Below are 25,599 nucleotides of genomic sequence, written 5' to 3'. Positions count from 1 at the left end.
CTCCAAATGCGATTTGGAGATATTCTAAACACTTTGGTCTTTTTATGTTAACAAATTTTTTCGAAATGCACAAAATGGTCTAAAACGTCTCTAAATGCGATTTGAAGATATTCTGGGCACTTTGATATTTTTGTGTGAAAAGTTTTATCGACATGCTCAAAATGGTTTAAAACGTTTTCAAACACGATATTAAGCTATTTTGTGCAATTTGATGTTTTTGTGTGAAAAGTTTTATCAAAATGCACAAAATGGTCTAAAACGTCTCTAAATACGATTTGAAGTTATTTTGTACACTTTGATGTTTTTGTGTGAAAAGTTTTATCGAAATGCACAAAATGGTCTAAAACCTCTCTAAATGCGATTTGAAGCTATTTTGTACACTTTGATGTTTTTGTGTGAAAAGTTTTATCGAAATGCTCAAAATGCTCTAAAACGGTTTTAAATGTGATTTTAAGCACTTTGATGTTTTTGTGTAACCAAGTTTCATCGAAATGCAAAAAATGGTCTAAAACGTCTCCAAATGTGATTTGAAGATATTCTAAACACTTTGGTCTTTTTATGTTAACACATTTTATCGAAATGCACAAAATGCTCTAAAACGTCTCCAAATGCGATTTGAAGCTATTCTGTTCACTTTTATGTTTTTGTGTGAAAAGTTTTATCGACATGCTCAAAATGGTCTAAAACGTTTTCAAACACGATATTAAGCTATTTTGTGCAATTTGATGTTTTTGTGTGAAAAGTTTTATCGAATTGCACAAAATGGTCTAAAACATCTCTAAATGCGATTTGAAGCTATTTTGTGCACTTTGATGTTTTTGTGTGAAAAGTTTTATCGAAATGCTCAAAATGCTCTAAAACGGTTTGAAATGTGATTTTAAGCATTTTTATGTATTTGTGTAACCAAGTTTCATCGAAATGCCCAAAATGGTCTAAAACGTCTCTAAATGCGATTTGAAGCTATTTTGTACACTTTGTTGTTTTTATGTGAAAAGTTTTATTGAAATGCACAAAATGGTTTAAAACATCTCCAAATGCGATTTGAAGCTATTCTGTGCACTTTGATGTTTTTTTGTGTAAAGTTTTATCGACATGCTCAAAATGGTTTAAAACGATTTCAAACACGGTATTAAGCTATTTTGTGCAATTTGATGTTTTTGTGTGAAAAGTTTTATCGAAATGCTCAAAATGCTCTAAAACGGTTTTAAATGTGATTTTAAGCACTTTGATGTTTTTGTGTAACCAAGTTCCATCGAAATGCACAAAATGGTTTAAAACGTCTCCAAATGCGATTTGGAGATATTCTAAACACTTTGGTCTTTTTATGTTAACAAATTTGTTCAAAATGCACAAAATAGTCTAAAACGTCTCCAAATGCGATTTGAAGCTATTTTGTGCACTTTGATTTTTTTGTGTGAAAAGTTTTATCGAAATGCTCAAAATGGTCTAAAACGGTTTCAAATGTGATTTTAAGCAATTTCATGTTTTTGTGTAACCAAGTTTCATCGAAATGCACAAAATGGTCTAAAACGTCTCTAAATGCGATTTGAAGCTATTTTGTACACTTTGATGTTTTTGTGTGAAAAGTTTTATCGAAATGCTCAAAATGCTCTAAAACGGTTTTAAATGTGATTTTAAGCACTTTGATGTTTTTGTGTAACCAAGTTCCATCGAAATGCACAAAATGGTTTAAAACGTCTCCAAATGCGATTTGGAGTTATTCTAAACACTTTGATCTTTTTATGTTAACAAATTTTTTCGAAATGCACAAAATAGTCTAAAACGTCTCCAAATGCGATTTGAAGCTATTTTGTGCACTTTGATTTTTTTTGTGTGAAAAGTTTTATCGAAATGCTCAAAATGGTCTAAAACGGTTTCAAATGTGATTTTAAGCACTTTGATGTTTTTGTGTAACCAAGTTTCATCGAAATGCACAAAATGGTCTAAAACGTCTCCAAATGCGATTTGAAGCTATTTTGTACACTTTGATGTTTTTGTGTGAAAAGTATTATCGAAATGCTAAAAATGCTCTAAAACCGTTTCAAATGTGATTTTAAGCACTTTGATGTTTTTGTGTAACCAAGTTTCATTGAAATGCACAAAATGGTCTAAAACGTCTCCAAATGCGATTTGGAGATATTCTAAACACTTTGGTCTTTTTATGTTAACAAATTTTTTCGAAATGCACAAAATGGTCTAAAACGTCTCTAAATGCGATTTGAAGATATTCTGTGCACTTTGATATTTTTGTGTGAAAAGTTTTATCGACATGCTCAAAATGGTTTAAAACGTTTTCAAACACGATATTAAGCTATTTTGTGCAATTTGATGTTTTTGTGTGAAAAGTTTTATCGAAATGCACAAAATGGTCTAAAACCTCTCTAAATGCGATTTGGAGATATTCTAAACACTTTGGTCTTTTTATGTTAACAATTTTTTTCGAAATGCACAAAATAGTCTAAAACGTCCCCAAATGCGATTTGAAGCTATTTTGTGCACTTTGATTTTTTTGTGTGAAAAGTTTTATCGAAATGCTCAAAATGGTCTAAAACGGTTTCAAATGTGATTTTAAGCACTTTGATGTTTTTGTGTAACCAAGTTTCATCGAAATGCACAAAATGGTCTAAAACGTCTCCAAATGCGATTTGAAGCTATTTTGTACACTTTGATGTTTTGTGTGAAAAGTATTATCGAAATGCTAAAAATGCTCTAAAACGGTTTCAAATGTGATTTTAAGCACTTTGATGTTTTTGTGTAACCAAGTTTCATCGAAATGCACAAAATGGTCTAAAACGTCTCCAAATGCGATTTGAAGCTATTTTGTACACTTTGATGTTTTTGTGTGAAAAGTTTTATCGAAATGCTCAAAATGGTCTAAAACGGTTTCAAATGTGATTTGAAGCTATTTTGTACACTTTGATGTTTTTGTTTGAAAAGTTTTATCGAAATGCTCAAAATGCTCTAAAACGGTTTCAAATGTGATTTTAAGCACTTTGATGTTTTTGTGTAACCAAGTTTCATCGAAATGCAAAAAATGGTCTAAAACGTCTCCAAATGTGATTTGAAGATATTCTAAACACTTTGGTCTTTTTATGTTAACACATTTTATCGAAATGCACAAAATGCTCTAAAACGTCTCCAAATGCAATTTGAAGCTATTCTGTGCACTTTGATGTTTTTTGTGAAAAGTTTTATCGACATGCTCAAAATGGTTTAAAACGATTTAAAATGGTTTAAAACGATTTTGTGCAATTTGATGTTTTTGTGTGAAAAGTTTTATCGAAATGCACAAAATGGTCTAAAACGTCTCTAAATGCAATTTGAAGCTATTTTGTACACTTTGATGTTTTTGTGTGAAAAGTTTTATCGAAATGCACAAAATTGTCTAAAACCTCTCTAAATGCGATTTGAAGCTATTTTGTACACTTTGATGTTTTTGTGTGAAAAGTTTTATCGAAATGCTAAAAATGCTCTAAAACGGTTTTAAATGTGATTTTAAGCACTTTGATGTTTTTGTGTAACCAAGTTCCATCGAAATGCACAAAATGGTTTAAAACGTCTCCAAATGCGATTTGGAGATATTCTAAACACTTTGGTCTTTTTATGTTAACAATTTTTTTCGAAATGCACAAAATAGTCTAAAACGTCCCCAAATGCGATTTGAAGCTATTTTGTGCACTTTGATTTTTGTGTGTGAAAAGTTTTATCGAAATGCTCAAAATGGTCTAAAACGGTTTCAAATGTGATTTTAAGCACTTTGATGTTTTTGTGTAACCAAGTTTCATCGAAATGCACAAAATGGTCTAAAACGTCTCCAAATGCGATTTGAAGCTATTTTGTACACTTTGATGTTTTGTGTGAAAAGTATTATCGAAATGCTAAAAATGCTCTAAAACGGTTTCAAATGTGATTTTAAGCACTTTGATGTTTTTGTGTAACCAAGTTTCATCGAAATGCACAAAATGGTCTAAAACGTCTCCAAATGCGATTTGAAGCTATTTTGTACACTTTGATGTTTTTGTGTGAAAAGTTTTATCGAAATGCTCAAAATGGTCTAAAACGGTTTCAAATGTGATTTGAAGCTATTTTGTACACTTTGATGTTTTTGTTTGAAAAGTTTTATCGAAATGCTCAAAATGCTCTAAAACGGTTTCAAATGTGATTTTAAGCACTTTGATGTTTTTGTGTAACCAAGTTTCATCGAAATGCACAAAATGGTCTAAAACGTCTCTAAATGCGATTTGGAGATATTCTAAACACTTTGGTCTTTTTATGTTAACAAATTTTTTCGAAATGCACAAAATAGTCTAAAACATCTCTAAATGCGATTTGAAGCTATTTTGTGCACTTTGATGTTTTTGTGTGAAAAGTATTATCGAAATGCTAAAAATGCTCTAAAACGCTTTCAAATGTGATTTTAAGCACTTTGATGTTTTTGTGTAACCAAGTTTCATCGAAATGCACAAAATGGTCTAAAACGTCTCCAAATGCGATTTGAAGCTATTTTGTACACTTTGATGTTTTTGTGTGAAAAGTTTTATCGAAATGCTCAATATGGTCTAAAACGGTTGCAAATGTGATTTGAAGCTATTTTGTACACTTTGATGTTTTTGTGTGAAAAGTTTTATCGAAATGCTCAAAATGCTCTAAAACGGTTTCAAATGTGATTTTAAGCACTTTGATGTTTTTGTGTAACCAAGTTTCATCGAAATGCACAAAATGGTCTAAAACGTCTCCAAATGCGATTTGGAGATATTCTAAACACTTTGGTCTTTTTATGTTAACAAATTTTTTCGAAATGCACAAAATGGTCTAAAACGTCTCTAAATGCGATTTGAAGATATTCTGTGCACTTTGATATTTTTGTGTGAAAAGTTTTATCGACATGCTCAAAATGGTTTAAAACGTTTTCAAACACGATATTAAGCTATTTTGTGCAATTTGATGTTTTTGTGTGAAAAGTTTTATCGAAATGCACAAAATGGTCTAAAACTTCTCTAAATGCGATTTGAAGCTATTCTGTGCACTTTGATGTTTTTTTGTGAAAAGTTTTATCGACATGCTCAAAATGGTTTAAAACGATTTCAAACACGGTATTAAGCTATTTTGTGCAATTTGATGTTTTTGTGTGAAAAGTTTTATCGAAATGCAGAAAATGGTCTAAAACGTCTCTAAATGCGATTTGAAGCTATTTTGTACACTTTGATGTTTTTGTGTGAAAAGTTTTATCGAAATGCACAAAATGGTCTAAAACCTCTCTAAATGCGATTTGAAGCTATTTTGTACACTTTGATGTTTTTGTGTGAAAAGTTTTATCGAAATGCTCAAAATGCTCTAAAACGGTTTTAAATGTGATTTTAAGCACTTTGATGTTTTTGTGTAACCAAGTTCCATCGAAATGCACAAAATGGTTTAAAACGTCTCCAAATGCGATTTGGAGTTATTCTAAACACTTTGATCTTTTTATGTTAACAAATTTTTTCGAAATGCACAAAATAGTCTAAAACGTCTCCAAATGCGATTTGAAGCTATTTTGTGCACTTTGATTTTTTTGTGTGAGAAGTTTTATCGAAACGCACAAAATGGTCTAAAACATCTCTAAATGCGATTTGAAGATATTCTGTTCACTTTTATGTTTTTGTGTGAAAAGTTTTATCGACATGCTCAAAATGGTCTAAAACGTTTTCAAACACGATATTAAGCTATTTTGTGCAATTTGATGTTTTTGTGTGAAAAGTTTTATCGAAATGCTCAAAATGCACTAAAACGGTTTTAAATGTGATTTTAAGCACTTTGATGTTTTTGTGTAACCAAGATTCATCGAAACGCACAAAATGGTCTAAAACGTCTCCAAATGCGATTTGAAGCTATTTTGTACACTTTGATGTTTTTGTGTGAAAAGTATTATCGAAATGCTAAAAATGCTCTAAAACGGTTTTAAATGTGATTTTAAGCACTTTGATGTTTTTGTGTAACCAAGTGTCATCGAAATGCACAAAATGGTCTAAAACGTCTCCAAATGCGATTTGGAGATATTCTAAACACTTTGGTCTTTTTATGTTAACAAATTTTTTCGAAATGCACAAAATTGTTTTAAAACATCTCTCAAAACATTTTTTTTGCGATTTGAAGCAATTTTCTACACTTTGATGTTTTTGTGTGAAAAGTTTTTCGAAAATCACAAAATGGTCTAAAACGTCTCCAAATGCGATTTGAAGCTATTCTGTGCACTTTTATGTTTTTGTGTGAAAAGTTTTATCGACATGCTCAAAATGGTCTAAAACGTTTTCAAACACGATATTAAGCTATTTTGTGCAATTTGATGTTTTTGTGTGAAAAGTTTTATCGAAACGCACAAAATGGTCTAAAACATCTCTAAATGCGATTTGAAGCTATTTTGTGCACTTTGATGTTTTTGTGTGAAAAGTTTTATCGAAATGCTCAAAATGCACTAAAACGGTTTTAAATTTGATTTTAAGCACTTTGATGTTTTTGTGTAACCAAGATTCATCGAAACGCACAAAATGGTCTAAAACGTCTCCAAATACGATTTGAAGCTATTTTGTACACTTTGATGTTTTTGTTTGAAAAGTTTATCGAAATGCTCAAAACGCTCTAAAACGGTTTTAAATGTGATTTTAAGCACTTTGATGTTTTTGTGTAACCAAGTGTCATCGAAATGCACAAAATGGTCTAAAACGTCTCCAAATGCGATTTGGAGATATTCTAAACACTTTGGTCTTTTTATGTTAACAAATTTTTTCGAAATGCACAAAATGGTCTAAAACGTCTCTAAATGCGATTTGAAGATATTCTGTGCACTTTGATATTTTTGTGTGAAAAGTTTTATCGACATGCTCAAAATGGTTTAAAACGTTTTCAAACACGATATTAAGCTATTTTGTGCAATTTGATGTTTTTGTGTGAAAAGTTTTATCGACATGCTCAAAATGGTTTAAAACGTTTTCAAACACGATATTAAGCTATTTTGTGCAATTTGATGTTTTTGTGTGAAAAGTTTTATCAAAATGCACAAAATGGTCTAAAACGTCTCTAAATACGATTTGAAGTTATTTTGTACACTTTGATGTTTTTGTGTGAAAAGATTTATCGAAATGCACAAAATGGTCTAAAACCTCTCTAAATGCGATTTGAAGCTATATTGTACACTTTGATGTTTTTGTGTGAAAAGTTTTATCGAAATGCTCAAAATGCTCTAAAACGGTTTTAAATGTGATTTTAAGCACTTTGATGTTTTTGTGTAACCAAGTTCCATCGAAATGCCCAAAATGGTCTAAAACGTCTCTAAATGCGATTTGGAGATATTCTAAACACTTTGGTCTTTTTATGTTAACAAATTTTTTCGAAATGCACAAAATAGTCTAAAACGTCTCCAAATGCGATTTGAAGCTATTTTGTGCACTTTGATTTTTTAGTCTGAAAAGTTTTATCGAAATGCTCAAAATGGTCTAAAACGGTTTCAAATGTGATTTTAAGCACTTTGATGTTTTTGTGTAACCAAGTTTCATCGAAATGCACAAAATGGTCTAAAACGTCTCCAAATGCAATTTGAAGCTATTTTGTACACTTTGATGTTTTTGTGTGAAAAGTATTATCGAAATGCTAAAAATGCTCTAAAACGGTTTCAAATGTGATTTTAAGCACTTTGATGTTTTTGTGTAACCAAGTTTCATCGAAATACACAAAATGGTCTAAAACGTCTCCAAATGCGATTTGAAGCTATTTTGTACACTTTGATGTTTTTGTGTGAAAAGTTTTATCGAAATGCTCAAAATGGTCTAAAACGGTTTCAAATGTGATTTGAAGCTATTTTGTACACTTTGATGTTTTTGTGTGAAAAGTTTTATCGAAATGCTCAAAATGCTCTAAAACGGTTTTAAATGTGATTTTAAGCACTTTTATGTATTTGTGTAACCAAGTTTCATCGAAATGCCCAAAATGGTCTAAAACGTCTCTAAATGCGATTTGAAGCTATTTTGTACACTTTGATGTTTTTATGTGAAAAGTTTTATCGAAATGCACAAAATGGTTTAAAACGTCTCCAAATGCGATTTGAAGCTATTCTGTGCACTTTGATGTTTTTTTGTGAAAAGTTTTATCGACATGCTCAAAATGGTTTAAAACGATTTCAAACATGGTATTAAGCTATTTTGTGCAATTTGATGTTTTTGTGTGAAAAGTTTTATCAAAATGCACAAAATGGTCTAAAACCTCTCTAAATGCGATTTGAAGCTATTTTGTACACTTTGATGTTTTTGTGTGAAAAGTTTTATCGAAATGCTCAAAATGCTCTAAAACGGTTTTAAATGTGATTTTAAGCACTTTGATGTTTTTGTGTAACCAAGTTCCATCGAAATGCACAAAATGGTTTAAAACGTCTCCAAATGCGATTTGGAGATATTCTAAACACTTTGGTCTTTTTATGTTAACAAATTTTTTCGAAATGCACAAAATAGTCTAAAACGTCTCCAAATGCGATTTGAAGCTATTTTGTGGACTCTGATTTATTTGTGTGAAAAGTTTTATCGAAACGCTCAAAATGGTCTAAAACGGTTTCAAATGTGATTTTAAGCACTTTGATGTTTTTGTGTAACCAAGTTTCATCGAAATGCACAAAATGGTCTAAAACGTCTCCAAATGCGATTTGAAGCTATTTTGTACACTTTGATGTTTTTGTGTGAAAAGTATTATCGAAATGCTCAAAATGCTCTAAAACGCTTTAAATTGTAATTTTAAGCACTTTGATGTTTTTGTGTAACCAAGTTTCATCGAAATGCACAAAATGGTCTAAAACGTCTCCAAATGCGATTTGAAGCTATTTTGTACACTTTGATGTTTTTGTGTGAAAAGTTTTATCGAAATGCTCAAAATGGTCTAAAACGGTTTCAAATGTGATTTGAAGCTATTTTGTACACTTTGATGTTTTTGTGTGAAAAGTTTTATCGAAATGCTCAAAATGCTCTAAAACGGTTTCAAATGTGATTTTAAGCACTTTGATGTTTTTGTGTAACCAAGTTTCATCGATATGCACAAAAAGGTCTAAAACGTCTCCAAATGCGATTTGAAGCTATTCTAAGCACTTTGGTGTTTTTATGTTAAAAAGTTTTTTCGAAATGCACAAAATGGTCTAAAACGTCTCCAAATGCGATTTGAAGCTATTCTGTGCACTTTTATGTTTTTGTGTGAAAAGTTTTATCGACATGCTCAAAATGGTCTAAAACGTTTTCAAACACGATATTAAGCTATTTTGTGCAATTTGATGTTTTTGTGTGAGAAGTTTTATCGAAACGCACAAAATGGTCTAAAACATCTCTAAATGCGATTTGAAGATATTCTGTTCACTTTTATGTTTTTGTGTGAAAAGTTTTATCGACATGCTCAAAATGGTCTAAAACGTTTTCAAACACGATATTAAGCTATTTTGTGCAATTTGATGTTTTTGTGTGAAAAGTTTTATCGAAATGCTCAAAATGCACTAAAACGGTTTTAAATGTGATTTTAAGCACTTTGATGTTTTTGTGTAACCAAGATTCATTGAAACGCACAAAATGGTCTAAAACGTCTCCAAATGCGATTTGAAGCTATTTTGTACACTTTGATGTTTTTGTGTGAAAAGTATTATCGAAATGCTAAAAATGCTCTAAAACGGTTTCAAATGTGATTTTAAGCACTTTGATGTTTTTGTGTAACCAAGTTTCATCGAAATACACAAAATGGTCTAAAACGTCTCCAAATGCGATTTGAAGCTATTTTGTACACTTTGATGTTTTTGTGTGAAAAGTTTTATCGAAATGCTCAAAATGGTCTAAAACGGTTTCAAATGTGATTTGAAGCTATTTTGTACACTTTGATGTTTTTGTGTGAAAAGTTTTATCGAAATGCTCAAAATGCTCTAAAACGGTTTTAAATGTGATTTTAAGCACTTTTATGTATTTGTGTAACCAAGTTTCATCGAAATGCCCAAAATGGTCTAAAACGTCTCTAAATGCGATTTGAAGCTATTTTGTACACTTTGATGTTTTTATGTGAAAAGTTTTATCGAAATGCACAAAATGGTTTAAAACGTCTCCAAATGCGATTTGAAGCTATTCTGTGCACTTTGATGTTTTTTTGTGAAAAGTTTTATCGACATGCTCAAAATGGTTTAAAACGATTTCAAACATGGTATTAAGCTATTTTGTGCAATTTGATGTTTTTGTGTGAAAAGTTTTATCAAAATGCACAAAATGGTCTAAAACCTCTCTAAATGCGATTTGAAGCTATTTTGTACACTTTGATGTTTTTGTGTGAAAAGTTTTATCGAAATGCTCAAAATGCTCTAAAACGGTTTTAAATGTGATTTTAAGCACTTTGATGTTTTTGTGTAACCAAGTTCCATCGAAATGCACAAAATGGTTTAAAACGTCTCCAAATGCGATTTGGAGATATTCTAAACACTTTGGTCTTTTTATGTTAACAAATTTTTTCGAAATGCACAAAATAGTCTAAAACGTCTCCAAATGCGATTTGAAGCTATTTTGTGGACTCTGATTTATTTGTGTGAAAAGTTTTATCGAAACGCTCAAAATGGTCTAAAACGGTTTCAAATGTGATTTTAAGCACTTTGATGTTTTTGTGTAACCAAGTTTCATCGAAATGCACAAAATGGTCTAAAACGTCTCCAAATGCGATTTGAAGCTATTTTGTACACTTTGATGTTTTTGTGTGAAAAGTATTATCGAAATGCTCAAAATGCTCTAAAACGGTTTCAAATGTAATTTTAAGCACTTTGATGTTTTTGTGTAACCAAGTTTCATCGAAATGCACAAAATGGTCTAAAACGTCTCCAAATGCGATTTGAAGCTATTTTGTACACTTTGATGTTTTTGTGTGAAAAGTTTTATCGAAATGCTCAAAATGGTCTAAAACGGTTTCAAATGTGATTTGAAGCTATTTTGTACACTTTGATGTTTTTGTGTGAAAAGTTTTATCGAAATGCTCAAAATGCTCTAAAACGGTTTCAAATGTGATTTTAAGCACTTTGATGTTTTTGTGTAACCAAGTTTCATCGATATGCACAAAAAGGTCTAAAACGTCTCCAAATGCGATTTGAAGCTATTCTAAGCACTTTGGTGTTTTTATGTTAAAAAGTTTTTTCGAAATGCACAAAATGGTCTAAAACGTCTCCAAATGCGATTTGAAGCTATTCTGTGCACTTTTATGTTTTTGTGTGAAAAGTTTTATCGACATGCTCAAAATGGTCTAAAACGTTTTCAAACACGATATTAAGCTATTTTGTGCAATTTGATGTTTTTGTGTGAGAAGTTTTATCGAAACGCACAAAATGGTCTAAAACATCTCTAAATGCGATTTGAAGATATTCTGTTCACTTTTATGTTTTTGTGTGAAAAGTTTTATCGACATGCTCAAAATGGTCTAAAACGTTTTCAAACACGATATTAAGCTATTTTGTGCAATTTGATGTTTTTGTGTGAAAAGTTTTATCGAAATGCTCAAAATGCACTAAAACGGTTTTAAATGTGATTTTAAGCACTTTGATGTTTTTGTGTAACCAAGATTCATCGAAACGCACAAAATGGTCTAAAACGTCTCCAAATGCGATTTGAAGCTATTTTGTACACTTTGATGTTTTTGTGTGAAAAGTATTATCGAAATGCTAAAAATGCTCTAAAACGGTTTTAAATGTGATTTTAAGCACTTTGATGTTTTTGTGTAACCAAGTGTCATCGAAATGCACAAAATGGTCTAAAACGTCTCCAAATGCGATTTGGAGATATTCTAAACACTTTGGTCTTTTTATGTTAACAAATTTTTTCGAAATGCACAAAATTGTTTTAAAACATCTCTCAAAACATTTTTTTTGCGATTTGAAGCAATTTTCTACACTTTGATGTTTTTGTGTGAAAAGTTTTTCGAAAATCACAAAATGGTCTAAAACGTCTCCAATTGCGATTTGAAGCAATTTTGTAAACTTTGATGTTTTTGTGTGAAAAGTTTTTTCGAAAAACACAAAATGGTCTAAAACGTCTCCAAATGCGATTTGGAGATATTCTAAACACTTTGGTCTTTTTATGTTAACAAATTTTTTCGAAATGCACAAAATGGTCTAAAACGTCTCTAAATGCGATTTGAAGATATTCTGTGCACTTTGATATTTTTGTGTGAAAAGTTTTATCGACATGCTCAAAATGGTTTAAAACGTTTTCAAACACGATATTAAGCTATTTTGTGCAATTTGATGTTTTTGTGTGAAAAGTTTTAACAAAATGCACAAAATGGTCTAAAACGTCTCTAAATACGATTTGAAGTTATTTTGTACACTTTGATGTTTTTGTGTGAAAAGTTTTATCGAAATGCACAAAATGGTCTAAAACCTCTCTAAATGCGATTTGAAGCTATTTTGTACACTTTGATGTTTTTGTGTGAAAAGTTTTATCGAAATGCTCAAAATGCTCTAAAACGGTTTTAAATGTGATTTTAAGCACTTTGATGTTTTTGTGTAACCAAGTTTCATCGAAATGCAAAAAATGGTCTAAAGTACGTCTCCAAATGTGATTTGAAGATATTCTAAACACTTTGGTCTTTTTATGTTAACACATTTTATCGAAATGCACAAAATGCTCTAAAACGTCTCCAAATGCAATTTGAAGCTATTCTGTTCACTTTTATGTTTTTGTGTGAAAAGTTTTATCGACATGCTCAAAATGGTCTAAAACGTTTTCAAACACGATATTAAGCTATTTTGTGCAATTTGATGTTTTTGTGTGAAAAGTTTTATCGAATTGCACAAAATGGTCTAAAACATCTCTAAATGCGATTTGAAGCTATTTTGTGCACTTTGATGTTTTTGTGTGAAAAGTTTTATCGAAATGCTCAAAATGCTCTAAAACGGTTTGAAATGTGATTTTAAGCATTTTTATGTATTTGTGTAACCAAGTTTCATCGAAATTCCCAAAATGGTCTAAAACGTCTCTAAATGCGATTTGAAGCTATTTTGTACACTTTGTTGTTTTTATGTGAAAAGTTTTATCGAAATGCACAAAATGGTTTAAAACGTCTCCAAATGCGATTTGAAGCTATTCTGTGCACTTTGATGTTTTTTTGTGTAAAGTTTTATCGACATGCTCAAAATGGTTTAAAACGATTTCAAACACGGTATTAAGCTATTTTGTGCAATTTGATGTTTTTGTGTGAAAAGTTTTATCGAAATGCTCAAAATGCTCTAAAACGGTTTTAAATGTGATTTTAAGCACTTTGATGTTTTTGTGTAACCAAGTTCCATCGAAATGCACAAAATGGTCTAAAACGTCTCCAAATGCGATTTGGAGATATTCTAAACACTTTGGTCTTTTTATGTTAACAAATTTTTTCAAAATGCACAAAATAGTCTAAAACGTCTCCAAATGCGATTTGAAGCTATTTTGTGCACTTTGATGTTTTTGTGTGAAAAGTTTTATCGACATGCTCAAAATGGTTTAAAATGATTTCAAACACGGTATTAAGCTATTTTGTGCAATTTGATGTTTTTGTGTGAAAAGTTTTATCGAAATGCACAAAATGGTCTAAAACATCTCTAAATGCGATTTGAAGCTATTTTGTGCACTTTGATGTTTTTGTGTGAAATGTTTTATCGAAATGCTAAAAATGCTCTAAAACGGTTTTAAATGTGATTTTAAGCACTTTGATGTTTTTGTGTAACCAAGTTCCATCGAAATGCACAAAATGGTTTAAAACGTCTCCAAATGCGATTTGGAGATATTCTAAACACTTTGGTCTTTTTATGTTAACAAATTTTTTCGAAATGCACAAAATAGTCTAAAACGTCCCCAAATGCGATTTGAAGCTATTTTGTGCACTTTGATTTTTTTGTGTGAAAAGTTTTATCGAAATGCTCAAAATGGTCTAAAACGGTTTCAAATGTGATTTTAAGCACTTTGATGTTTTTGTGTTACCAAGTTTCATCGAAATGCACAAAATGGTCTAAAACGTCTCCAAATGCGATTTGAAGCTATTTTGTACACTTTGATGTTTTTGTGTGAAAAGTATTATCGAAATGCTAAAAATGCTCTAAAACGGTTTCAAATGTGATTTTAAGCACTTTGATGTTTTTGTGTAACCAAGTTTCATCGAAATGCACAAAGTGGTCTAAAACGTCTCCAAATGAGATTTGAAGCTATTTTGTACACTTTGATGTTTTTGTGTGAAAAGTTTTATCGAAATGCTCAAAATGGTCTAAAACGGTTTCAAATGTGATTTGAAGCTATTTTGTACACTTTGATTTTTTTGTGTGAAAAGTTTTATCGAAATGCTCAAAATGCTCTAAAACGGTTTCAAATGTGATTTTAAGCACTTTGATGTTTTTGTGTAACCAAGTTTCATCGAAATGCACAAAATGGTCTAAAACGTCTCCAAATGCGATTTGGAGATATTCTAAACACTTTGGTCTTTTTATGTTAACAAATTTTTTCGAAATGCACAAAATGGTCTAAAACGTCTCTAAATGCGATTTGAAGATATTCTGTGCACTTTGATGTTTTTGTGTGAAAAGTTTTATCGACATGCTCAAAATGGTTTAAAATGATTTCAAACACGGTATTAAGCTATTTTGTGCAATTTGATGTTTTTGTGTGAAAAGTTTTATCGAAATGCACAAAATGGTCTAAAACATCTCTAAATGCGATTTGAAGCTATTTTGTGCACTTTGATGTTTTTTTGTAAAAAGTTTATCGAAATGCTCAAAACGCTCTAAAACGGTTTTAAATGTGATTTTAAGCACTTTGATGTTTTTGTGTAACCAAGTTTCATCGAAATGCACAAAATGGTCTAAAACGTCTCTAAATGCGATTTGAAGCTATTTTGTACACTTTGATGTTTTTGTATGAAAAGTTTTATCGAAATGCACAAAATGGTCTAAAACCTCTCCAAATGCGATTTGAAGCTATTTTGTGCACTTTGATTTTTTTGTGTGAAAAGTTTTATCGAAATGCTCAAAATGGTCTAAAACGGTTTCAAATGTGATTTTAAGCACTTTGATGTTTTTGTGTTACCAAGTTTCATCGAAATGCACAAAATGGTCTAAAACGTCTCCAAATGCGATTTGAAGCTATTTTGTACACTTTGATGTTTTTGTGTGAAAAGTATTATCGAAATGCTAAAAATGCTCTAAAACGGTTTCAAATGTGATTTTAAGCACTTTGATGTTTTTGTGTAACCAAGTTTCATCGAAATGCACAAAGTGGTCTAAAACGTCTCCAAATGCGATTTGAAGCTATTTTGTACACTTTGATGTTTTTGTGTGAAAAGTTTTATCGAAATGCTCAAAATGGTCTAAAACGGTTTCAAATGTGATTTGAAGCTATTTTGTACACTTTGATGTTTTTGTGTGAAAAGTTTTATCGAAATGCTCAAAATGCTCTAAAACGGTTTCAAATGTGATTTTAAGCACTTTGATGTTTTTGTGTAACCAAGTTTCATTGAAATGCACAAAATGGTCTAAAACGTCTCCAAATCCGATTTGGAGATATTCTAAACACTTTGGTCTTTTTATGTTAACAAATTTTTTCGAAATGCACAAAATGGTCTAAAACGTCTCTAAATGCGATTTGAAGATATTCTGTGCACTTTGATATTTTTGTGTGAAAAGTTTTATCGACATGCTCAAAATGGTTTAAAACGTTTTCAAACACGATATTAAGCTATTTTGTGCAATTTGATGTTTTTGTGTGAAAAGTTTTATCAAAATGCACAAAATGGTCTAAAACGTCTCTAAATACGATTTGAAGTTATTTTGTACACTTTGATGTTTTTGTGTGAAAAGTTTTATCGAAATGCACAAAATGGTCTAAAACCTCTCTAAATGCGATTTGAAGCTATTTTGTACACTTTGATGTTTTTGTGTGAAAAGTTTTATCGAAATGCTCAAAATGCTCTAAAACGGTTTTAAATGTGATTTTAAGCACTTTGATGTTTTTGTGTAACCAAGTTTCATCGAAATGCAAAAAATGGTCTAAAACGTCTCCAAATGTGATTTGTGATATTCTAAACACTTTGGTCTTTTTATGTTAACACATTTTATCGAAATGCACAAAATGCTCTAAAACGTCTCCAAATGCAATTTGAAGCTATTCTGTTCACTTTTATGTTTTTGTGTGAAAAGTTTTATCGACATGCTCAAAATGGTCTAAAACGTTTTCAAACACGATATTAAGCTATTTTGTGCAATTTGATGTTTTTGTGTGAAAAGTTTTATCGAATTGCACAAAATGGTCTAAAACATCTCTAAATGCGATTTGAAGCTATTTTGTACACTTTGATGTTTTTGTGTGAAAAGTATTATCGAAATGCTAAAAATGCTCTAAAACGGTTTCAAATGTGATTTTAAGCACTTTGATGTTTTTGTGTAACCAAGTTTCATCGAAATGCACAAAATGGTCTAAAACGTCTCCAAATGCGATTTGAAGCTATTTTGTACACTTTGATGTTTTTGTGTGAAAAGTTTTATCGAAATGCTCAAAATGGTCTAAAACGGTTTCAAATGTGATTTGAAGCTATTTTGTACACTTTGATGTTTTTGTGTGAAAAGTTTTATCGAAATGCTCAAAATGCTCTAAAACGGTTTCAAATGTGATTTTAAGCACTTTGATGTTTTTGTGTAACCAAGTTTCATCGAAATGCACAAAATGGTCTAAAACGTCTCAAATTGCGATTTGGAGATATTCTAAACACTTTGGTCTTTTTATGTTAACAAATTTTTTCGAAATGCACAAAATGGTCTAAAACGTCTCTAAATGCGATTTGAAGATATTCTGTGCACTTTGATGTTTTTGTGTGAAAAGTTTTATCGACATGCTCAAAATGGTTTAAAATGATTTCAAACACGGTATTAAGCTATTTTGTGCAATTTGATGTTTTTGTGTGAAAAGTTTTATCGAAATGCTCAAAACGCTCTAAAACGGTTTTAAATGTGATTTTAAGCACTTTGATGTTTTTGTGTAACCAAGTTTCATCGAAAATGCACAAAATGGTCTAAAACGTCTCTAAATGCGATTTGAAGATATTCTGTGCACTTTGATATTTTTTTGTGAAAAGTTTTATCGACATGCTCAAAATGGTCTAAAACGTCTCCAAATGCGATTTGGAGATATTCTAAACACTTTGGTCTTTTTATGTTAACAAATTTTTTCGAAATGCACAAAATGGTCTAAAACGTCTCTAAATGCGATTTGAAGATATTCTGTGCACTTTGATATTTTTGTGTGAAAAGTTTTATCGACATGCTCAAAATGGTTTAAAACGTTTTCAAACACGATATTAAGCTATTTTGTGCAATTTGATGTTTTTGTGTGAAAAGTTTTATCGAAATGCACAAAATGGTCTAAAACTTCTCTAAATGCGATTTGAAGCTATTCTGTGCACTTTGATGTTTTTTTGTGAAAAGTTTTATCGACATGCTCAAAATTGTTTAAAACGATTTCAAACACGGTATTAAGCTATTTTGTGCAATTTGATGTTTTTGTGTGAAAAGTTTTATCGAAATGCACAAAATGGTCTAAAACGTCTCTAAATGCGATTTGAAGCTATTTTGTACACTTTGATGTTTTTGTGTGAAAAGTTTTATCGAAATGCACAAAATGGTCTAAAACCTCTCTAAATGCGATTTGAAGCTATTTTGTACACTTTGATGTTTTTGTGTGAAAAGTTTTATCGAAATGCTCAAAATGCTCTAAAACGGTTTTAAATGTGATTTTAAGCACTTTGATGTTTTTGTGTAACCAAGTTCCATCGAAATGCACAAAATGGTTTAAAACGTCTCCAAATGCGATTTGGAGTTATTCTAAACACTTTGATCTTTTTATGTTAACAAATTTTTTCGAAATGCACAAAATAGTCTAAAACGTCTCCAAATGCGATTTGAAGCTATTTTGTGCACTTTGATTTTTTTGTGTGAAAAGTTTTATCGAAATGCTCAAAATGGTCTAAAACGGTTTCAAATGTGATTTTAAGCACTTTGATGTTTTTGTGTAACCAAGTTTCATCGAAATGCACAAAATGGTCTAAAACGTCTCCAAATGCGATTTGAAGCTATTTTGTACACTTTGATGTTTTTGTGTGAAAAGTATTATCGAAATGCTAAAAATGCTCTAAAACGGTTTCAAATGTGATTTTAAGCACTTTGATGTTTTTGTGTAACCAAGTTTCATTGAAATGCACAAAATGGTCTAAAACGTCTCCAAATGCGATTTGGAGATATTCTAAACACTTTGGTCTTTTTATGTTAACAAATTTTTTCGAAATGCACAAAATGGTCTAAAACGTCTCTAAATGCGATTTGAAGATATTCTGTGCACTTTGATATTTTTGTGTGAAAAGTTTTATCGACATGCTCAAAATGGTTTAAAACGTTTTCAAACACGATATTAAGCTATTTTGTGCAATTTGATGTTTTTGTGTGAAAAGTTTTATCGACATGCTCAAAATGGTTTAAAACGTTTTCAAACACGATATTAAGCTATTTTGTGCAATTTGATGTTTTTGTGTGAAAAGTTTTATCAAAATGCACAAAATGGTCTAAAACGTCTCTAAATACGATTTGAAGTTATTTTGTACACTTTGATGTTTTTGTGTGAAAAGATTTATCGAAATGCACAAAATGGTCTAAAACCTCTCTAAATGCGATTTGAAGCTATATTGTACACTTTGATGTTTTTGTGTGAAAAGTTTTATCGAAATGCTCAAAATGCTCTAAAACGGTTTTAAATGTGATTTTAAGCACTTTGATGTTTTTGTGTAACCAAGTTCCATCGAAATGCCCAAAATGGTCTAAAACGTCTCTAAATGCGATTTGGAGATATTCTAAACACTTTGGTCTTTTTATGTTAACAAATTTTTTCGAAATGCACAAAATAGTCTAAAACGTCTCCAAATGCGATTTGAAGCTATTTTGTGCACTTTGATTTTTTAGTCTGAAAAGTTTTATCGAAATGCTCAAAATGGTCTAAAACGGTTTCAAATGTGATTTTAAGCACTTTGATGTTTTTGTGTAACCAAGTTTCATCGAAATGCACAAAATGGTCTAAAACGTCTCCAAATGCGATTTGAAGCTATTTTGTACACTTTGATGTTTTTGTGTGAAAAGTATTATCGAAATGCTAAAAATGCTCTAAAACGGTTTCAAATGTGATTTTAAGCACTTTGATGTTTTTGTGTAACCAAGTTTCATCGAAATACACAAAATGGTCTAAAACGTCTCCAAATGCGATTTGAAGCTATTTTGTACACTTTGATGTTTTTGTGTGAAAAGTTTTATCGAAATGCTCAAAATGGTCTAAAACGGTTTCAAATGTGATTTGAAGCTATTTTGTACACTTTGATGTTTTTGTGTGAAAAGTTTTATCGAAATGCTCAAAATGCTCTAAAACGGTTTTAAATGTGATTTTAAGCACTTTTATGTATTTGTGTAACCAAGTTTCATCGAAATGCCCAAAATGGTCTAAAACGTCTCTAAATGCGATTTGAAGCTATTTTGTACACTTTGATGTTTTTATGTGAAAAGTTTTATCGAAATGCACAAAATGGTTTAAAACGTCTCCAAATGCGATTTGAAGCTATTCTGTGCACTTTGATGTTTTTTTGTGAAAAGTTTTATCGACATGCTCAAAATGGTTTAAAACGATTTCAAACATGGTATTAAGCTATTTTGTGCAATTTGATGTTTTTGTGTGAAAAGTTTTATCAAAATGCACAAAATGGTCTAAAACCTCTCTAAATGCGATTTGAAGCTATTTTGTACACTTTGATGTTTTTGTGTGAAAAGTTTTATCGAAATGCTCAAAATGCTCTAAAACGGTTTTAAATGTGATTTTAAGCACTTTGATGTTTTTGTGTAACCAAGTTCCATCGAAATGCACAAAATGGTTTAAAACGTCTCCAAATGCGATTTGGAGATATTCTAAACACTTTGGTCTTTTTATGTTAACAAATTTTTTCGAAATGCACAAAATAGTCTAAAACGTCTCCAAATGCGATTTGAAGCTATTTTGTGGAATCTGATTTATTTGTGTGAAAAGTTTTATCGAAACGCTCAAAATGGTCTAAAACGGTTTCAAATGTGATTTTAAGCACTTTGATGTTTTTGTGTAACCAAGTTTCATCGAAATGCACAAAATGGTCTAAAACGTCTCCAAATGCGATTTGAAGCTATTTTGTACACTTTGATGTTTTTGTGTGAAAAGTATTATCGAAATGCTCAAAATGCTCTAAAACGCTTTAAATTGTAATTTTAAGCACTTTGATGTTTTTGTGTAACCAAGTTTCATCGAAATGCACAAAATGGTCTAAAACGTCTCCAAATGCGATTTGAAGCTATTTTGTACACTTTGATGTTTTTGTGTGAAAAGTTTTATCGAAATGCTCAAAATGGTCTAAAACGGTTTCAAATGTGATTTGAAGCTATTTTGTACACTTTGATGTTTTTGTGTGAAAAGTTTTATCGAAATGCTCAAAATGCTCTAAAACGGTTTCAAATGTGATTTTAAGCACTTTGATGTTTTTGTGTAACCAAGTTTCATCGATATGCACAAAAAGGTCTAAAACGTCTCCAAATGCGATTTGAAGCTATTCTAAGCACTTTGGTGTTTTTATGTTAAAAAGTTTTTTCGAAATGCACAAAATGGTCTAAAACGTCTCCAAATGCGATTTGAAGCTATTCTGTGCACTTTTATGTTTTTGTGTGAAAAGTTTTATCGACATGCTCAAAATGGTCTAAAACGTTTTCAAACACGATATTAAGCTATTTTGTGCAATTTGATGTTTTTGTGTGAGAAGTTTTATCGAAACGCACAAAATGGTCTAAAACATCTCTAAATGCGATTTGAAGATATTCTGTTCACTTTTATGTTTTTGTGTGAAAAGTTTTATCGACATGCTCAAAATGGTCTAAAACGTTTTCAAACACGATATTAAGCTATTTTGTGCAATTTGATGTTTTTGTGTGAAAAGTTTTATCGAAATGCTCAAAATGCACTAAAACGGTTTTAAATGTGATTTTAAGCACTTTGATGTTTTTGTGTAACCAAGATTCATCGAAACGCACAAAATGGTCTAAAACGTCTCCAAATGCGATTTGAAGCTATTTTGTACACTTTGATGTTTTTGTGTGAAAAGTATTATCGAAATGCTAAAAATGCTCTAAAACGGTTTCAAATGTGATTTTAAGCACTTTGATGTTTTTGTGTAACCAAGTTTCATCGAAATACACAAAATGGTCTAAAACGTCTCCAAATGCGATTTGAAGCTATTTTGTACACTTTGATGTTTTTGTGTGAAAAGTTTTATCGAAATGCTCAAAATGGTCTAAAACGGTTTCAAATGTGATTTGAAGCTATTTTGTACACTTTGATGTTTTTGTGTGAAAAGTTTTATCGAAATGCTCAAAATGCTCTAAAACGGTTTTAAATGTGATTTTAAGCACTTTTATGTATTTGTGTAACCAAGTTTCATCGAAATGCCCAAAATGGTCTAAAACGTCTCTAAATGCGATTTGAAGCTATTTTGTACACTTTGATGTTTTTATGTGAAAAGTTTTATCGAAATGCACAAAATGGTTTAAAACGTCTCCAAATGCGATTTGAAGCTATTCTGTGCACTTTGATGTTTTTTTGTGAAAAGTTTTATCGACATGCTCAAAATGGTTTAAAACGATTTCAAACATGGTATTAAGCTATTTTGTGCAATTTGATGTTTTTGTGTGAAAAGTTTTATCAAAATGCACAAAATGGTCTAAAACCTCTCTAAATGCGATTTGAAGCTATTTTGTACACTTTGATGTTTTTGTGTGAAAAGTTTTATCGAAATGCTCAAAATGCTCTAAAACGGTTTTAAATGTGATTTTAAGCACTTTGATGTTTTTGTGTAACCAAGTTCCATCGAAATGCACAAAATGGTTTAAAACGTCTCCAAATGCGATTTGGAGATATTCTAAACACTTTGGTCTTTTTATGTTAACAAATTTTTTCGAAATGCACAAAATAGTCTAAAACGTCTCCAAATGCGATTTGAAGCTATTTTGTGGACTCTGATTTATTTGTGTGAAAAGTTTTATCGAAACGCTCAAAATGGTCTAAAACGGTTTCAAATGTGATTTTAAGCACTTTGATGTTTTTGTGTAACCAAGTTTCATCGAAATGCACAAAATGGTCTAAAACGTCTCCAAATGCGATTTGAAGCTATTTTGTACACTTTGATGTTTTTGTGTGAAAAGTATTATCGAAATGCTCAAAATGCTCTAAAACGCTTTCAAATGTAATTTTAAGCACTTTGATGTTTTTGTGTAACCAAGTTTCATCGAAATGCACAAAATGGTCTAAAACGTCTCCAAATGCGATTTGAAGCTATTTTGTACACTTTGATGTTTTTGTGTGAAAAGTTTTATCGAAATGCTCAAAATGGTCTAAAACGGTTTCAAATGTGATTTGAAGCTATTTTGTACACTTTGATGTTTTTGTGTGAAAAGTTTTATCGAAATGCTCAAAATGCTCTAAAACGGTTTCAAATGTGATTTTAAGCACTTTGATGTTTTTGTGTAACCAAGTTTCATCGATATGCACAAAAAGGTCTAAAACGTCTCCAAATGCGATTTGAAGCTATTCTAAGCACTTTGGTGTTTTTATGTTAAAAAGTTTTTTCGAAATGCACAAAATGGTCTAAAACGTCTCCAAATGCGATTTGAAGCTATTCTGTGCACTTTTATGTTTTTGTGTGAAAAGTTTTATCGACATGCTCAAAATGGTCTAAAACGTTTTCAAACACGATATTAAGCTATTTTGTGCAATTTGATGTTTTTGTGTGAGAAGTTTTATCGAAACGCACAAAATGGTCTAAAACATCTCTAAATGCGATTTGAAGATATTCTGTTCACTTTTATTTTTTTGTGTGAAAAGTTTTATCGACATGCTCAAAATGGTCTAAAACGTTTTCAAACACGATATTAAGCTATTTTGTGCAATTTGATGTTTTTGTGTGAAAAGTTTTATCGAAATGCTCAAAATGCACTAAAACGGTTTTAAATGTGATTTTAAGCACTTTGATGTTTTTGTGTAACCAAGATTCATCGAAACGCACAAAATGGTCTAAAACGTCTCCAAATGCGATTTGAAGCTATTTTGTACACTTTGATGTTTTTGTGTGAAAAGTATTATCGAAATGCTAAAAATGCTCTAAAACGGTTTTAAATGTGATTTTAAGCACTTTGATGTTTTTGTGTAACCAAGTGTCATCGAAATGCACAAAATGGTCTAAAACGTCTCCAAATGCGATTTGGAGATATTCTAAACACTTTGGTCTTTTTATGTTAACAAATTTTTTCGAAATGCACAAAATTGTTTTAAAACATCTCTCAAAACATTTTTTTTGCGATTTGAAGCAATTTTCTACACTTTGATGTTTTTGTGTGAAAAGTTTTTCGAAAATCACAAAATGGTCTAAAACGTCTCCAATTGCGATTTGAAGCAATTTTGTAAACTTTGATGTTTTTGTGTGAAAAGTTTTTTCGAAAAACACAAAATGGTCTAAAACGTCTCCAAATGCGATTTGGAGATATTCTAAAAACTTTGGTCTTTTTATGTTAACAAATTTTTTCGAAATGCACAAAATGGTCTAAAACGTCTCTAAATGCGATTTGAAGATATTCTGTGCACTTTGATATTTTTGTGTGAAAAGTTTTATCGACATGCTCAAAATGGTTTAAAACGTTTTCAAACACGATATTAAGCTATTTTGTGCAATTTGATGTTTTTGTGTGAAAAGTTTTAACAAAATGCACAAAATGGTCTAAAACGTCTCTAAATACGATTTGAAGTTATTTTGTACACTTTGATGTTTTTGTGTGAAAAGTTTTATCGAAATGCACAAAATGGTCTAAAACCTCTCTAAATGCGATTTGAAGCTATTTTGTACACTTTGATGTTTTTGTGTGAAAAGTTTTATCGAAATGCTCAAAATGCTCTAAAACGGTTTTAAATGTGATTTTAAGCACTTTGATGTTTTTGTGTAACCAAGTTTCATCGAAATGCAAAAAATGGTCTAAAGTACGTCTCCAAATGTGATTTGAAGATATTCTAAACACTTTGGTCTTTTTATGTTAACACATTTTATCGAAATGCACAAAATGCTCTAAAACGTCTCCAAATGCAATTTGAAGCTATTCTGTTCACTTTTATGTTTTTGTGTGAAAAGTTTTATCGACATGCTCAAAATGGTCTAAAACGTTTTCAAACACGATATTAAGCTATTTTGTGCAATTTGATGTTTTTGTGTGAAAAGTTTTATCGAATTGCACAAAATGGTCTAAAACATCTCTAAATGCGATTTGAAGCTATTTTGTGCACTTTGATGTTTTTGTGTGAAAAGTTTTATCGAAATGCTCAAAATGCTCTAAAACGGTTTGAAATGTGATTTTAAGCATTTTTATGTATTTGTGTAACCAAGTTTCATCGAAATTCCCAAAATGGTCTAAAACGTCTCTAAATGCGATTTGAAGCTATTTTGTACACTTTGATGTTTTTATGTGAAAAGTTTTATCGAAATGCACAAAATGGTTTAAAACGTCTCCAAATGCGATTTGAAGCTATTCTGTGCACTTTGATGTTTTTTTGTGTAAAGTTTTATCGACATGCTCAAAATGGTTTAAAACGATTTCAAACACGGTATTAAGCTATTTTGTGCAATTTGATGTTTTTGTGTGAAAAGTTTTATCGAAATGCTCAAAATGCTCTAAAACGGTTTTAAATGTGATTTTAAGCACTTTGATGTTTTTGTGTAACCAAGTTCCATCGAAATGCACAAAATGGTCTAAAACGTCTCCAAATGCGATTTGGAGATATTCTAAACACTTTGGTCTTTTTATGTTAACAAATTTTTTCAAAATGCACAAAATAGTCTAAAACGTCTCCAAATGCGATTTGAAGCTATTTTGTGCACTTTGATGTTTTTGTGTGAAAAGTTTTATCGACATGCTCAAAATGGTTTAAAATGATTTCAAACACGGTATTAAGCTATTTTGTGCAATTTGATGTTTTTGTGTGAAAAGTTTTATCGAAATGCACAAAATGGTCTAAAACATCTCTAAATGCGATTTGAAGCTATTTTGTGCACTTTGATGTTTTTGTGTGAAATGTTTTATCGAAATGCTAAAAATGCTCTAAAACGGTTTTAAATGTGATTTTAAGCACTTTGATGTTTTTGTGTAACCAAGTTCCATCGAAATGCACAAAATGGTTTAAAACGTCTCCAAATGCGATTTGGAGATATTCTAAACACTTTGGTCTTTTTATGTTAACAAATTTTTTCGAAATGCACAAAATAGTCTAAAACGTCCCCAAATGCGATTTGAAGCTATTTTGTGCACTTTGATTTTTTTGTGTGAAAAGTTTTATCGAAATGCTCAAAATGGTCTAAAACGGTTTCAAATGTGATTTTAAGCACTTTGATGTTTTTGTGTTACCAAGTTTCATCGAAATGCACAAAATGGTCTAAAACGTCTCCAAATGCGATTTGAAGCTATTTTGTACACTTTGATGTTTT

Source organism: Antedon mediterranea, chromosome 7, assembly GCF_964355755.1.
Source record: "Antedon mediterranea chromosome 7, ecAntMedi1.1, whole genome shotgun sequence".
Lineage (NCBI taxonomy): Eukaryota > Metazoa > Echinodermata > Crinoidea > Comatulida > Antedonidae > Antedon > Antedon mediterranea.
Note: the sequence above shows the minus strand (reverse complement) of the source record.